The following is a 15,547-nucleotide window of genomic DNA, read 5'->3' as shown; positions in this document are numbered from 1 at the left end:
CACTTACATGTCTTCATCACAGTTCATTTAGGTTGGGTACAAGGAACAAAAAACTTCTCATCTAGACTAAGTAAAATAGGGGAACACATGGAAAAGAAACAGGGTTTCTCATGGAATGAGTTGGCAAGAAATCTATCATCCTCCTACCTTGACAATATATATCTTCATAATGACAATGTTGAAAAATATGGCCAGGTGCGGTGGCTCACACCTGTAATCACAGCCCTTTGGGAGGTGGAGGAGGGAGGATCCCTTGAACCCAGGAGTTTGAGACCAGCCTGGCAACATAGGGAGACCCACCTCTACAAATAATAATAAAAGATATTAGCCAGGCATGGTGGTGTGCACACCTGTAGTCCCAGCTACTTGGGAAGCTGAAATGGGAGGATCACCTGAGCCCGGTAGATCAAGCCTTCAATGAGCTATGATCGCGCCACTGCACTCTAGCCTGGGTGACAGAGCAAGACCCTAACCCAAAGAAAAAAACATAATTTGTATTCTACTGACAGTAATGCCTCATTAGACAACCTCTCCTATGTCTGTGTTGGGGTGTTTTTTGTTTGTTTTTTCTTTTTTAGTTTCAATTTAGAGCAATATTGCTCTGGGGAGATATTAGCAACTAGAAATCAAAATAAAGAGTGGGCAGGGTGGCTCACACCTGTAATTCCAGCACTTTGGGAGGCCGAGGTGGGTGGATCACTTGAGTTTGAGACCAGCCTGGCCAACATGGTGAAACCCCATCTCTACTAAAAATACAAAAATTAGCCGGACGTGGTGGCGCACACCTATAGTCCCAGCTACTCTTGAGACTGAGGCAGAAGAATCGCTTGAACCTGGGAGGCGGGGGTTGCAGTGAGGCGAGATCACACCACCGCACTCCAGCCTGGGTGACAGAGTGAGACTCTGTCTCAAAAAAAAAGAAAAAAGAAAATTATTAAAGTAATATTTAAATTTAGAAAGGAACTATGAATGTTACATAACAGGTTTAAACGTTGAAATGGAGTACATATGATAAATGATGGTGAACACAGGACACATTACAAGATATGTCAATGTCATCATATACACGCCTATCTCTTACATCATAATTTTCACATCTCATAAAGTAAACCTAGATTCATGAATTAACAGTAAGGAATTGGCACCATGCTTCATGCATATTATACCTAGCCTTCATTTACAAATTTACGAGCAAAATGAATTGTTTCATATGGCAGAATGTTCCTCAGCCATTCTACGCTTCTTTTGAAAATGCAGTAGTCCTCCCTTATCCGAGAGGGTTATATTTCAAGACCCCCAAGGGATCCCTGCATCCACAGCTATTACCAAAGCCTATATATACTATATTTTTTCCTATTCATACATACCTATGATGAATTTTAATTTATAAATTAGGCACAGTAAGATATTAATAACAAAAACCCATAATGAAATATAACAAAACAATATACTGTAATAAAAGTTATGCGAGGCCAGGTGTGGTGGCTCACGCCTGTAATCCCGGCACTCTGGGAGGCCGAGGTGGGCAGATCCACGAGGTCAGGAGTTCGAGACCAGCCTGGCCAGCATAATGAAACCCCGTCTCTACTAAAAATACAAAAATTGGCCGAGCGTGGTGGCACGCATCTGTAGTCCCAACTACTCAGGAGACTGAGGCAGGAGAATAGCTTGAACCTGGGAGGCCGAGGTTGCAGTGAGCCGAGATCACACCACTGCACTCTAGCCTGGGTGACAGAGCAAGACTCTGTCTCTAAAAAAAAAAAAAAAAAAAAAGTTATGTGAATGTGGTCTCTCTCCCATTCTCAAAATATCTTATTGTATTATGCTTCTTGTGATGGAGAAGGGACGGAGAGGGATGGCCTGTGATTTCATCACTGTACTCAGAACGGCATGCAACTTAAAACTTATGAATTGTTTATTTCTGGAATTTTCCATTTAATATTTTCCAACTACCATTGACTGTGGGTAACTGAAACTGTGGAAAGTTAAACCTCGTATAACGGGGGATACTGGGCTGTGCTACAAGTTGGAACACGAGGTGAATCGGGAAAATGGACACGGCACTGCTGGGAAACAACACTTTTTTTTTTTTTTTGAGACGGAGTCTCGCTCTCTCACCCAGGCTGGAGTGCAGTGGCGCGATCTCGGCTCACTGCAAGCTCCGCCTCCCGGGTTCACGCCATTCTCCTGCCTCAGCCTCTCCGAGTAGCTGGGACTACAGGCGCCCGCCACCACGCCCGGCTAATTTTTTGTATTTTTAGTAGAGACGGGGTTTCACCGTGGTCTCGATCTCCTGACCTCGTGATCCGCCCGCCTCGGCCTCCCAAAATGCTGGGATTACAAGCGTGAGCCATCGCGCCCGGCCTACAACACTTTCTTATGCAAGAATCTACAGCCCTCCTGCTCTCAGAGAGGACGGATTCGATGAGTTAATTGATGTCTTTTCTCTTACCTGAGTGCTTCCACCACTCAGTCTTTTCCACCTTCCAAACAGCTCTTTATCCAACAACAGCAGCACCACACTAACTTTCCTGGCATTCAGATGCAGTAGGCTTCTGCTTCGAGGACACAGGGCGAGATGTGGAGAAGCGTGGTGTCTGTTTGTTGTCAAGCATGTGGTTCTCTGGATTGAATGGAATTAGGTGTGAGAGCAGCTGTCGAGAGCTACAGCTTCCACTGTGCGGCACTGAGCACTGGGTCCTGCGTGACAGAGGCCCAGGTGGTCTTTAATAAATTCCTTTCTGGATGCTTTTGATATATGCGGTCCTTTATTTTCCTTTTTATTTATTTATTTACTTTTTTTTTTTTTTGAGATGGAGTTTCGCTCTTGTTGCCCAGGCTGGAGTGCAGTGGTGTGATCTCAGCTCACTGCAACTTCCATCTCCTGGGTTCAAGTGATGCTCCTGCCTCAGCCTCCCGAGTAGCTGGGATTACAGGCGCCCGCCACCACGCCTAGCTAATTTTTGTATTTTTAGTAGAGACAGGGTTTCACCATGTTGGCCAGGCTGGTCTCCAACTCCTGACCTCAGGTGATCCGCCCGCCTCAGCCTCCCGAAGTGCTGGGATTACAGGCAGGAGACACCGGCCTATTTACTTATTTTTGGATACAGGATCTCATTGTCGCCCAGGCTGGAGTGCGGTAGCATGATGATAGCTCACTGCAACCTTGAACTCCTGGGCTCAAGTTTCAGCCTTTTGAATAGCTGGGACTACAGGCACAGCACCACCACACCTGGGTTATGGGGTCCTTTAAAGGGCAGGAGCCCTTCTATCCAGTTCTAAGGAGGGCACTGAGCTATGATCAGGGAGGTGTTGTGTCACAGTGAACACATCCAACCCTGGGGAATTACCCTTTTAAACCCAGGGCAGGCAATCCCCAGGCTTAAATCTGTCGGGTTGATTTTTCAGTCGCTTACAACTAAAATAAACCTGAAGGAAGCACATCATTCCCTCCTAAACTAGGATCACCTTTCTCATGACGGTTGTAATGTTGAACATGTACAGCCTCAGTTTGCTCACCATCCAGTCAATCTCCACGGTAATTTGGAAGATACGCTGACCAAATACTTCCAGGTTTGTTTAAAGCTGTCCTGGAAGTGCAGTAGACATTCCCTAAAGAAGTCAGGAGACCAAAGTTCTGGTCCTGACTTTACCGTTAACTCACAATTTGTCTAGAGCAAGTGAATTTCTTGAGCCTCTAGTTTCTGATCTGTTGAAAGGAGGGAAGTAGATTAGACTCAGGGTTCCTAAATGCCATTCCTTGGGCGGATTCCAGTTGGCTACATAAAAATGTATGTGGGGGCCGGGTGTGGTGGCTCATGCCTATAATCCCAGCACTTTGGGAGGCTGAGGCAGGAGGGTCACTTGAGCCTGGGAGTTTGAGACTGGCCTGGGCAACATCGTGAGACCCTGTCTCTACAATTAAAAAAGAGAGAGACAAAAAAATTTACATGGGGAGCTTGATAACAAGGCTAATGCCAGGCTCTCATTTTCAGAGACGCTAAGTTAGTAGATCTGGGCTAGAGTCATGGAGGAGAGAAGAGAACACTTGATCGATCTGAATTTATTGGTATGAATGCTCTTATTAGACATTCTAGATTTTTTTTTTTTTTTTGAGACGGAGTCTTGCTCTGTCGCCCAGGCTGGAGTGCAGTGGCGCGATCTCGGCTCACTGCAACCTCCGCCTCCCGGGTTCACGCCATTCTCCTGCCTCAGCCTCTCCGAGTAGCTGGGACTACAGGCGCCCGCCACCACGCCCGGCTAATTTTTTGTATTTTTGGTAGAGACGAGGTTTCACCGTGGTCTCGATCTCCTGACCTCGTGATCCGCCCGCCTCGGCCTCCCAAAGTGCTGGGATTACAAGCGTGAGCCACCGCGCCCGGCCCTAGACATTCTAGATTTAATGGGTTACCTCTCGCAGCTGAAAGTAGCTCTGATGGTTTGCTTGTTTGGTCAGCTGAAATTAGTACTCAACATGACCTATATCAGTGAGGTTGAGACACCTGGCTAAATTCCTAAGGTCTCAAAAGACAAGAGTATTGGAGAAAACTTACATGAAAGTCCGTGGGCCAGGCACAGTGGTTCATGCCTGTAATCCCAGCACTTTGGGAGGTTGAGGTGGGCGGATCACCTGAGGTCGGGAGTTCCAGACCAGCCTGACCAACATGGTGAAACCCTGTCTCTACTAAAAATACAAAAATTAGCCAGGCGTGGTGGCACTTGCCTGTAATCCCAGCTACTCGAGAGGCTGAGGCAGGAGAATTGCTTGAACCTGGGTGGTGGAGGTTGCAGTGAGCCAAGATCACGCCACTGCACTCCAGCCTGGGAGAGAGAATGACACTCCATCACACACACACACACAAAAAAAGTGCATGTACCCCAATCCCTCTGAGTGCCTGTACACCGATCCCTCTGTGGATTCCCCGATCCCTCTGAGTGCATTCCCCGATCCTTCTGTGGATTCCCCGATCCCCCTGAGTGCATTCCCCGATCCCTCTGTGGATTCCCCTCAGCAGCTGAGGCAGACCCTGAGGGAGGTGATGGCCATTCCAGTTTAATGCAGGACACTCAGACCGACAATAGTCACTCCAGACCTTTGAGCCAGGTCGGTTGAGCTAGAGAGGCCACGCTTGCCATTCCTAGTGATCTAAAAAACGATAGGTCACTGGGAGATGGGAGCCGAGTCCAAGCCTTCGTTAGTGGCGCACTGTGGAGACCTATGGTAAATTGCTTACGATTTAAAGACTGCCCCTAACGGAAGGACTCTGAGTTTAGGTGAGCTTGGCACCATGAGGCACAGGTCACAATAATTTTGTTTCCAAAATTATCCCACCCTACCCCAGAAGATCTGCAGAAAGCAAGACCATGGGATTGGGGAGATGTGACGTCCGGAAAGCTCGTCTGATTAAGTTTGAGCAAGGGTCATCCACCAGAGGGCGGGCTTCACCCTCCAAGAAGCTTTCCCGGTACCACTTCGCCCACGGGCCCTTCCTGAGCTTCAGTAGCACAGGGGGCCGCCCTGCTGCCTGGCCTTGCTGCGCACACCTGGACATTCTCAGAGCTGCTGTTTCACCTGGGGACCGCTCAGATGGTTGCTTACTCAGATGGCTGCTTGTAATACCAGTTAACTGGTAAGAGCAGCGATTTCTGCATTTATATTGTTCTCTGTAGTGTATGAAATATTTTCACATACGTTATTCTCATTTGGTTCGCAAAGCAACTTGAAAAAATAATTTATTATTGTGGCCACTTTTCAGAAGAGGTAACTAAGGCTCATAGAAGTCAAATGGCTTCACCAGTCACAGAGTATGTTCCTGCTGCTGCTATCACTGACATTTGTTAAGCACTTGCTATGTGCCAAGGATGATGTTAAGGGTTCACTTATTTAATTCTACAGTAATTAAGACAGTGAAGTGTTGACAGGCAGTGTTATTAGATGTGTGCCAGTTTAGAAATATTATCTCCGTCTCTGATGAATGGAACGTTTATCGTTAGGTAGAAACTGTCTCTAGTGATGCTTTTAGCTTCAATATAGCTATTTCATCCTCTTTTTTTTTTTTTTTTGCCAAGTATTTATTTTTCCAAACTTTGCCAATCTATGTCCTGATGTTTTAGATTTGTCTTTTGTAAACAGAACATATTAATAGTGGATTTTATTCTTTTATTTAGTCTGACATCCTTTATGTTTGGAGAATTTAGCCCACTTGTAGACATTGCTATATTTTTATTTATTTCACTCATCTTGTAATGTACATTCTATTTGCTATACTTTCCCTCTCTCTTAAAAAAAAAACATTTTTTTTTTAAGATGGAGTCTCACTCTTGTTGCCCAAGCTGGAGTGCAGTGGCATGATTTCAGCTCACTGCAACCTCTGCCTCCTGGGTTCAAGCGATTCTCCTGCCTCAGCCTCCCAAGTAGCTGGGATTACAGGCATGTGCCACCATGCCCAGCTAATTTTTGTATTTTTAGTAGATACGGGGTTTCACCATGTTGGCCTGGCTGGTCTCAAACTCCTGACCTCAAGTGATCCTCCCACCTCGGCTTCCCAAAGTGCTGGGATTACAGGTGTGAGCCACCGTACCCAGCCTAAAAAACACTTTTTTTACATTGATTTTTTTTTTCCCCACTGTTAGTTTGGAAGTTATTGGTTCTAGGTCTGGTTTTTTTAATGGTTATCTCAACAATTCTAACCTAACGATGAGTCTGTTTACTGAGTTTTCCATTTCAATTAGCATAATTTTTTCATTTTCAGAAATTGTATTTGGTTCTTTTGGAAATTTACTTGCTAACACGGTATCAAGTCCTTCTTTCTTTCTGTCCTTCTTTTCTTTTTTTTTTTTAATGAGACAGGGTCTCACTTTGTCACGTAGGCTACAGTGCAGTGGTGTGATCTCGGCTCACTGCAGCCTCCACCTCCTGGGCCCAAGCTATCCTCCAGCATCAAGTCCCCAAGTAGCTGAGACTACTGGTGGGTGCCATGATGCCCAGCTAATTTTTGTATGTGTTGTAGAGACGGGGTTTTGCCATGTTGCCCAGGCTTGTCTGGAACTCCAGAGCTCAAATGATCTGCCCGCCTCAACCTCCCAAGTGCTAGGATTACGGGTGTGAGCCATGTGCCTGGCCTATTTCCTTAAACATATTAAGCAGGATTATCTTTTATTCTGTCTGATATTTTCAATACCTGTGAAGGTCTGTTTCCACCGCCTCCCAATCCTGCTTGTTCTTTCTCATGGTGCCTTATTATCTTGTGTTCAGTTATTTTTTGTCACTAGGTGCTCATGTTGTTTGGAAATCTGTGGGAATTATTTTAGACTTCTGTTGAAGTTGAATTTCTTCAGAGACAATTTGCAATGATTTCTGTCAATAATGTGCTGGTACTACCAACTCATACCGCTTTAAATTTTTTTTTTTTTTTTTTTTTTTGAGACGGAGTCTTGCTCTGTCGCCCAGGCTGGAGTGCAGTGGCGCGATCTCGGCTCACTGCAAGCTCCACCTCCCGGATTCACGCCATTCTCCCGCCTCAGCCTCTCCGAGTAGCTGGGACTACAGGCGCCCGCCACCACGCCCGGCCAATTTTTTTGTATTTTTAGTAGAGACGGGGTTTCACCGTGGTCTCGATCTCCTGACCTCGTGATCCGCCCGCCTCAGCCTCCCAAAGTGCTGGGATTACAAGCGTGAGCCACCGCGCCCGGCCGCCACTTTAAATTTTAAGTTCTCTGAGGATTTTAGGATTACATAGTAATATGATTTGACTTGGGATTTCATGAGAGAGCTGGCTTGAAAGTTATGAACTCTTTGTTTTTGGAAAGTTATGAATTTTTTTTTTTTTTTTTTTGAGATGGAGTCTTGCTCTGTCACCCAGGCTGGAGTGCAGTGGTGTGAGCTCAGTTCACTGCAAACTCTGCCTCCCGAGTTCAAGCAATTCTCCTGCCTCAGCCTTCCGAGTAGCTGGGACTACAGGTGTGCACTATCACTCCCGGCTAATTTTTGTATTTTTGGTAGTGGTGGGGTTTCACCATGTTGACCAGGCTGGTCTTGAACTCCTGACCTCAGGTGATCCACCCCCCTCAGCCTCCCAAAGTGCTGGGATTATAGGAGTGAGCCACTGCATCCAGCCAAAAGTTATGAATGCTTTTTTTTTTTTTTTTGTGAGACAGAGTCTAGCTTTGTCACCAGGCTGGAGTGCAGTGACACAATCTCAGCTCACCGCAACCTCTGCCTCCCGGGTTCAAGCGATTCTCTTGCCTCAGCCTCCCGAGTAGCTGGGATTATAGGCATGCGCCACCACACCCAGCTAATTTTTGTATTTTTTTTTTCAGTAGTGACAGGGTTTCACTATGTTACTCAGGATGGTCTTGATCTCTTGACCTCATGATCCGCCTGCCTCGGCCTCCCAAAGTGCTGGGATTACAGGCTTGAGCCACAGCACCTGGCCAAAAGTTATGAATTCTTAAAGGTGATTTTATTTTCTTCTGTTTCCAGGGCCAGAGTTGACATAGGAAGATTTCATTGGACCTCCCATCTTAGTGCTATGGCTTATTTATTTATTTATTTTCTGAGACAAAGTCTGGCTCTATTGCCCAGGCTGGCGTGCAGTGGCATGATCTTAGTGCACTGCAACCTCTGCCTCCTGGGCTCAAGCCATCCTCCCACCTCAGCCTCCTGGTGGACACGTGCCATCACACTCAGCTAATTTTTTATATTTTTTGTAGAGAAGAAGTTTCATCATGTTGCCCAGGCTGGTCTCCAACTTGTGGGCTCAAGCAATCTGCCTGCCTCAGGCTCCCAAAGTGCAGGGATTACAAGCGTGAGCCACCATGCCCAGCCAATTTATTTTACCTTAGCTCTTGCACTGTAGTTATGACCCTCTGGGGTCTCCTGTTAGAGTTCCCATTTTGGAGAGGCCTTGGGATTTATCTCCTGTCCCCCAGGTATCCTGTGCAAACGTGAAAGGAGGAGGTTAAGGTCTCTGGGGTTTGGCAGGCATCCTGAGGGTTAAACACGATGTTGGTATTTACTTTCCTTTCTCCACAGTTCCTGGTTTCACTTCATTTTGGGGCTTATTTCTTAGTTTCATGCAGCTCAGCAACATAATAAAAAAATAAAAACTTTATACAATAATTTAGTTTTTTATCATCAGGAGGATCACTCGGGTATCTAATTCATCATATTACTGGGAAATTTTTTTCTTTTTTTTGAGACGAAGTCTCACTCTTGTCCCCCAGGCTGGAGTGCAGTGGCACGATCTCGGCTTACTGTAACATCTGCCTCCCGGGTTCAAGCGATTCTCCTGCCACAGTCTCCCAAGTAGCTGTGATTACAGGCGCCTGCCACCACACCTGGCTAATTTTTGTATTTTTAGTAGAGACTGAGTTTCACCATGTTGACCAGGCTGATCGTAAGTCTTGAGGTTGGGTAGTGTCTGTACTCTGACTTCATTCTTCTTTATTCAATTTTGAGTTGGCTATTCTGGGTCTTTTGCCTCTGCAAAATTCTCCTGCCTCAGCCTCCCGAGAAGCTGGGATTACAGGCGTGCACCACCACACCTGGCTAATTTTTGTAATTTTAGCAGAGACGGGGATTTCACCATGTTCGCCAGGCTGATCTTGAACTCCTGACCTCGTGATCCACCTGCCTTGGCCTCCCAAAGTGCTAGGATTACAGGCGTGAGCCACCATACCTGGCCAACTTCTTTGATATTTTTCATCAGAGGTTTGTAGTTTTCTTCATGTAAGTCTTGTATACATTTTGTTAGATTTATACCTAAGTGGCTTTTTTGAGTAAACAATTTACATCAATTTAATGTAATTTATACGCTTAATTTGTACAACTTAATGTAAATAGTAATGTATCTTTAATTTCAAATTCTACTTGCTTATTGCTGATAAATAAGAAAGTGATAGACTTTTGTACATTAATCTTGTATTCTACAACATTGCTATAACTGCTAAATAGTTCTAGGAGTTTCTGTTGTTGCTGATGATTCTTTTGGATTTTTCTACATAGACAATCATGTCATCTGTAAACAAATACAGTTTTATTTCTTTCTTCCAAATCTGTATGTTTTCATTTCATTTTCTTGTTTTATTGTAATACCTACGGCTTCTAGTATAATGCTAAAAAGCAGTGATGCCTTCTATTCCATTTCTGAGAGCTTTTTTAAAAATCATGAATGGGTGTTGGATTTTGTCAAATGATTTTTCTGTTTCTATTGATATGATACTGTGATTTTTCTTATATGGCTCATTGATGTGATAGATTGAATTAATTGATTTTCTAATACTGAACCAGCCTTCATACCTGGGATACATCCCACTTGATCATGGCATGTAATTCTTTTTTATACATTGTTGGATTCAATTTGCTAATATTTTGTTGAGAATTTTTGCATCTATGTTCACGAAGGAGCAGTATTAAGGTAATGCTGGCCTCGTAGGATGAGTTAAGAGGTATTTCCTCTGCTTCAATTTTTTGGAAGAGTTTGTAGAGGATTAGTATAATTTATTCCTTAAACATTTGGTAGAATTCACTGGTGAAACCATCTGGGCTGATGAATTCTGTTTTGAAGGTTACTATTTATTGATTCAGTTTAAATATAGGCCTATTCAGACTGTGTTTCTTCTTGTATGAATTTTGGCAGATTATATCTTTCAAGGAATTGGCCCCTTTATCTAGGTTATCAAACTTGTGGGGATAGAGTTGTTCATATTCTCTTTTTGATGTCTCCTTTTTTCTCCTTTTGATGTCCATGGGGTCTGTAGTGATGTCCCCTCTTTTATTTCTGATATTAGAAATTTGTGTCTTCTTTCTTTTCTTTTCTTTCTTTGTTTTTTTTTTTTTTTTTTTTTTTGAGACAGGGTCTCACTCTGTCACCTAGGCTGCAGTGCAGTGGCATGATCTCTGCTCACTGAAACCTTTGCTTCCTGGGTTCAGGTGATTCTCCTACCTCACCCTCCCTAGTAGCTGGGACTACAGGTGCACACCACCACGTCTGGCTAAATTTTTTTTGTATTTTTGGTAGAAATGGGGTTTTACCACGTCACCTAGGCTGGTCTCAAACTCCTGGGCTCAAGTGATCCACCCACTTCAGCCTCCCAAAGTGCTGGGGTTATAGGCGTGAGTCACCATGCCTGGCCTTCTTTCTTTTTTTCTTAGTTAGCCAGGTTAGAGGTTTGTTGATTTTATTGATCTTTTGAGTACTAGGTTTTGGTTTCATTGATTTTGTCTGTCGATTTTCTGTTTTCAATTTTACTGATTTCTGCTCCAATTTTTATTATTTTTCTTTTGCTTACTTTGGATTTAATTTGCTCTTCTTTTTCTAGTTTACTAAAGTGGAAGATTAGACTATTGATTTTAGATTTTTATTCTTTCTAACAATGCCACAAATCTCCCTCTAAGCACTGCTTTCACTGCATCCCTCAAATTTTGATAAATTGTATTTCATTTTCATTTAGTTCAAAATATTTTTAAAATTCTTTTTAAGTTTCTTTTTTGCATGTGTTATTTAAGAGTGTGTTGTTTTAATCTCCAAGTATTTGGGGGATTTTCCAGGTACCGTTCTGTTCATGTTTCTAGTTTAATTCCATTGTGTGGTCTGAATGTGCACACATCATGTGATTTCTATTCTTTTAAATTTGTAGAGGTGTGTTTTATGACCCAGAATGTGGTTAATCTTGGTAAATGTTCCATGTGAGCTGATAAGAGTGTGTAACCTGCTGTTATTGGATGAAGAAGTCTATAGATGTCAATCATATCCAGTTGATTGAAGTGTTGTTGAGTTCAACTATGTCCTTACCGATTTTCTGCCTGCTGGATCTGTCTATGTCTTATAGAGAGGTGTTAAAGTCTCCAACTAAAATAGTGGATTCAGTCGGGCATGGTGGCTTACGCCTGTAATCCCAGCACTTTGGGAGGCTGAGGCGAGCAGATCATGAGGTCAGGAGTTCGAGACCAGCCTGATCAACATGGTGAAACCCTATTTCTACTAAAAAAAAAAAAAAAAAATTAGCCAGGCTTGGTGGTGCGCACCTATAATCCCAGCTACTCAGGAGGCTGAGGCAGGACAATCGCTTGAACCCGGGGGGGCGGAGGTTGCGGTGAGCCGAGATCATTCCATTCCGTCTCAAAAAAAAAAAAAAATAGTGGATTCATCTACTTCTCCTCTAACTTTTGGGCTCAAGCGATCCTCCTGCCTCAGCCTCCCAAGTGATCCTCCTGCCTCAGCCTCCCAAGTAGCTGGGATTACAGGTGCAAACCACTGCACCTGGCTACCTACTCTTATTTATTCATTTTTGAGACAGAGTCTCACTCTATCACCCAGGCTGGAGTGCAGTAGTGCAATCTCAGCTCACTGCAGCCCCTGCCTCCTGGGTTCAAGCAATTCTTCTGCTCAGCTAATTTTTTGTACTTTTGGTAGAGACGGGGTTTCACCGTGTTAGCCAGGATTGTCTTGATCTCCTGATCTCGTGATCTGCCTGCCTCGGCCTCCCAAAGTGCTGGGATTACAGGCGTGAGCCACTGCGCCCAGCGTTTCTTTCTTTTTTTTTTTTTTTTAAGAGACAGAGTCTGGCTCTGTTGCCCAGGCTAGCCTTAAATTTCTGGATTCAAATGATTCTCCCACCTCAGCCTCCTGAGTAAGTGGGACTTCAGGCACATGCCACTGCAACTGGCCCTCCATCACTTTTTTTTTTGAAACAGGGTCTTGCTCTGTCACCCAGGCTGGAGTGCAGTGGCGTGATTATGGCTCACTGTGGCCTTGACTTTCAGGGCTCAAGCCTCAGGGCTCCCACCTCAACCTCCTGAGTAGCTGGGACTACAGGTGTGCACCACTGATGCAGGATAGGCATGCCCCAGAATTGGAGCTTAGCCCAGGAGGGTTGTTGGCTTCACCTAGGAAAGAATTCAATGGGAGCCAATGGTGGTAAACAGCAAGTGTTATTGAAGTAGCAGTGTACAGCAGCAGCAGAAGTACTGCTCCTTGTAGGGCAGGGCAGTGCCCAGAATAGCAGCTCAGAATATGTTCTTCACTCATATTTTTAACCCACTTTTAATTATATGCAAATTAAGGGGTGGTTTATGCAGAAATTTCTAGGATAAGCATAGTAACTTCTGAGTCGTCAGGTCATTGCCATGGAAAGGGGTGGTAACTTCCAGGTGTTGCTATGACAACGGTAAACTGACACGGCACACTGCTGGGTATGTCTTATGGAAAGCTGCTTCCATACAGGGACCTGTGTTAACTAGACCTCAATTTGGTCTGGTGTCCAAGCCCTGCCTCTGGAGTCGAGTTCGCCTCCTACCTCACCACCACACCCAGCTATAATTTTTTAAATTTTCGTATTTTGTAGAGATAGGGTCTCACTACATTGCCCAGGCTGCCCAGTGATTCTCAACCTAGGCCTCCCAAAGTGCGGGGATTATTGGTGTGAGCCACTGCGCTTGACCTCTCCATCACTTTTGAAGGACAACGTCACAGGGTACAGGATTCTAGGGTAGTGTTTTTTTTCTCTCAACACTACACATTTTCCTACACTTGCTTCTTGCTTGCATGGTTTCTGAGAAGTTGAGTGTCATTCTTATCTTTACTCCTCTGTAGGTAAAGGTGTTTTTTTCTGTCTAACTTCTCTTAAGATTTTTTCTTTATTTTTGATTTCCTGAAATTTGAATATGTCCAGGTATAGCTTGAATATGTCTAGGTGTCATTTTGTGGGTTTTTTGGCATTTATCCTGCTTGGTATTCTTTGAGTTTCCTGAATCTGTGGTTTGGTGTCTGACATTAATTTGGGGAAATTCGACTGGGCATGGTGGCTCATACTTGTAATCCTAGCACTTTGGGAGGCCAAGGCAGGCAAATCGCTTGAGGTCAGAAGTTCAAGACTAGCCTGGACAACATGGCGAAACCCCATCTCTACAAAAAATACAAAAATTAGCAGGCGCCTGTAGTCCCAGCTACTAGGGAGGCTGAGGCAGGAGGATGGCTTGAACCCAGGAGGCAGAGGTTGCAGTGAACCAAGATCGCACCATTGCACTCCAGTCTGGGTGACAGAACCAGACCCTGTCTCAAAAACAAAACAAACAAAAAAAAACCCGAAAAAATTAGGGGAGAGTCTCAGTCATTATTACCTCAACTATTGCTTCTGTTCCTTTCTCTCCTTTTTCTCCCTGTGATAGTCCCATTACATGTAGGTTATACCTTTTATAGTTGGCTGACAATTATTTGATATTCTGTTCTTTAAAAAAATTTTTTTAGACTTTTTCTCTTTGCTTTTCAGTTTTGGAAGTTTGTCTTGTCATATGTTCAAGCTCAGAAATTCTTTCCTCAGCCATGTCCAGTCTACTGATGAGCCCATCAAAAGCATTCTTCATCTCTATTACAGAGTTTTTGATCTCTAGCATCTTTTTGACCCTTAGAATTTCCATTTCTCTGCTTACATTATCCATCTGTTTGTGCACATTGTCTACTTTTTCCATTGAAGTCCTTTGCATATTAATCACAATAAAAAAAAAATCCCTGGCCTGATAGTTCCATGATTCTTGCCATATCTGACTCAGATTCTGATGATTGTTCAGACTTTTCAAATTGTATTTTTTGCCTTTTAGTATCCCTTGTACTGTTTTGTGAAAGGTGGATGTAATGTACCGGCTAAAGGAACTGCCATAAATAGGCCTTTAGTAATGTAACGTGTGGGGATGGCGGGTGTTCTATAATCCTATGATTTGGTCATGGGCTTTTCATAGGTGAGCCTGTGCCCTTGGACTGTGAACTTCACCAGTGCTTCTCTTGGTGAAGTTCCCTTAGGTGGTTAGGATGGCTAGAGGGGGCTGGATTCCCTCAGATAGGCTAGGCTCAGCTGATAAAACCACAACAGATGAGGCTCTGGTAAAATAGTTGCTCCTAAGCGTTGTCCTTGTTAAGAACAGAATGTTCGGGCAGGTTTCAAAATGGTTCCTTTCCCCCTCCCGTTAGCAGAAGAATGAGCACCTGTGAGGACCTAGCAGTGCTCCTGGAGGTAATAGTGTGGGGGGCCCCCTGTGATTGGGTCCCCCGGGGCTTTTTAACTCTCAGAGTTGACCACACTAAGCAATTCATCAATTACAGTTTAGGTTTTCCTCCCCTGCACCTTTTCCACACTAGTAAATTGTCATATTCTGTATCCACCAATGCATCTCTCCAATTACGGGGGCAGCAGTTTGCCCTGTGACCTCACTGCTCTGACATATCTAAGAAGAGTTGTTGATTTTTCCATGTGTTCAGCTTTTTAATTGTTGTTAGGATGGAGTGGTGACTTCTAAGCTCCTTTTGTGCCAAACCAGAAATGGGAAGTCCTAATTTTTTTTTTTTTTTTTGAGTTGGGTTTTGCTTTCTCTCCAGGCTGCAGTGGTGCGATCTCGGCTCACTGCAGCCTCCAATTCCTGGGCTCAAGTGCTCCTCCCGCCTCAGCCTCCTGAGTAGCTGGGACTACAGGCATGTGCCACCACACCAGAACCCCCAGCTAATTCTTTTTTTTTTTTTTCCCCCCAGTAAAGATGAGGTCTCATTATGTTGCC

Source organism: Hylobates moloch, unplaced genomic scaffold (assembly GCF_009828535.3).
Source record: "Hylobates moloch isolate HMO894 unplaced genomic scaffold, HMol_V3 SCAFFOLD_9, whole genome shotgun sequence".
Taxonomy (NCBI): domain Eukaryota; kingdom Metazoa; phylum Chordata; class Mammalia; order Primates; family Hylobatidae; genus Hylobates; species Hylobates moloch.
The sequence above is the reverse complement of the archived record's forward strand: the minus strand, read 5'-3'. Positions refer to the sequence as shown.